The following is a 2,027-nucleotide window of genomic DNA, read 5'->3' on the forward strand; positions in this document are numbered from 1 at the left end:
CATTGTGGTTGGTCTTTTTTTACCTTAGAATGAACCGTTTTTATCTAGAGGGGGAGTGGCATTTTGCAGTGCCATGTTTCTACAGTAGCCCAGGACGTACGAACCAAACTCTTGCTCTAGATAGGACCATTCACATTTTACGCAGGTTTTGTGTCCACCATAGTTTCTCCTACATGCTTGAAATGGGAGAGTGAGGCGAAGGCATTGTAATCTGCAACTACACTGCAAGAAGCCATAAAATCATACACACAGGTCCATTAAGACTTGAATCAGACTTTTTGAAATATGTTGTAATATACAAATTTCATTCAGTTGTATTATATCTGTAAAACAGCTTTTAAAATCAGTAGTAACAACAAAACAGAGCAAAAGAACAAGTCAGTAAATCACAGTAGTTTATTGCAATAGAAAAACAGCCAACTACACAGCTAATGCAAATAGTGCTATAGGCCTATCAAGTGAAAGTTAGCCTTAGCTAAAATAAAACTGAATTCTGTAAAAAAAAAAATTCATATAACTAAACAAAGCAGTAAATCCAATCATCTTCCATCTCAGCGTTTGAGTCACGTGATTTGGTGTGGCTAAAGAGAAATAAAATAAGTTTAAAGTTAAATAAGTTTATTTTCTTAAACAAATTGGACAAGAAAGCTGAAAGAACATCGTCCACAGCACCTCACATTCCCTGAAGATTATCCATGAAACAGATTACAGGATCTTTACTCATGCATCTGCAGTTTTAGGTATTTATGTAGGTTTCTATGGTAATTATTTTAGGGATAAAATAATGAACTTTAAAAGGGATAAAATGAAGGCATTATAACTTTTCTATCTGTTACACCATTTACAAGCCAGCCTGAAAACCTTAAACCCTTTTCTTTCAACTTCTGTGTAGTTACTCTTGCCTGCCTTTTATAGGCATTTTTGACATTTACATCAGTGAAGCCTCTAAAGCTAAACTAAAATGAACAGAAAGAGAAAGTATCTTTTGCCCTAAAATTACCCCTGACTTGATGAACTGATGTTGACAAAATGATAACAGATGGAAAAAGGGATGTTGAACAACTCTAGAAACAAAGGTACTTTTGTACATGGTCAGTGGTGACACGCTGAATACAGTACTATTGATGTAAAGGTTGTGGCTCTGAGGTTGGCGCAGAGGAAGAAAGAAAACCTCCATCCAGTCTTACTCAGATTAGAAAATTGGGGAAAGAGGGGAAGTAATGTGCAGGTTTACTGGCAGGGCTGCGTTGATTAGAAAGGGTGTAGTGTTCATGGTGAAGGGGAGCAGCAGTATTCAGTAACAGCACCTCTTCCTTTAGCCAAAGCCAACATGTGGTGCCGAACGACACAGAGCAGCAGAAGCAGCAGCAGCACCCCCAGTCTCTGCTTCCCTTTCAGTTCATTATTGCATTTCATGGTTCCCCAGTAGAAGGCTAAGAACCTGGTATAACAGTGATGTAAAACTGAGAACATGTTTTGAGCATGTAGGAGGGTAATGCACAACCAACCAACACACCACAGATGTTCGACTTTCTGAAGTAGCAGACTTAAACTTAAATTTCCACTGAATCACATATGGGTCAACGGCAACACAACTGGTTCATTAAACTAGAGTGACCTTATTTACATACCTGACATGACCACATACTGTGTTTGACTGCTATTACTGGAATTAGACAGCTGTGGTTGACAAGAATGCTAATAAATTAAACAATATTTTATTTATAACCCATTTTGTCCACCAAAAAAAGTCATAACAAATAAATATCTGAAAATAACCCCCAGAAACCAAGCATGGTACTCGTGGTGTATTGTAAGGTAACTGTATCCATAAATACTGTCATCAAAACATTTCTTGGTTAATGGTGGAATTCTTTATTTTAGCAAAAAAGGATTAGCAAATGTGCCATATAAGCTGTAATATATCTGTGGTATCGACCTATCAACGTCTTTTCAGACTTCAGACGATGACAAGTATTTAGGCACATGCTTATGTTAATATTTGTGTGTGTGTGTGTGAGTCAGTG

The sequence above is a fragment of the Morone saxatilis genome, unplaced genomic scaffold, assembly GCF_004916995.1.
Source record: "Morone saxatilis isolate NCDOM2014 unplaced genomic scaffold, NCSU_SB_2.0 Contig22, whole genome shotgun sequence".
In the NCBI taxonomy this organism is placed as follows: Eukaryota; Metazoa; Chordata; class Actinopteri; family Moronidae; genus Morone; species Morone saxatilis.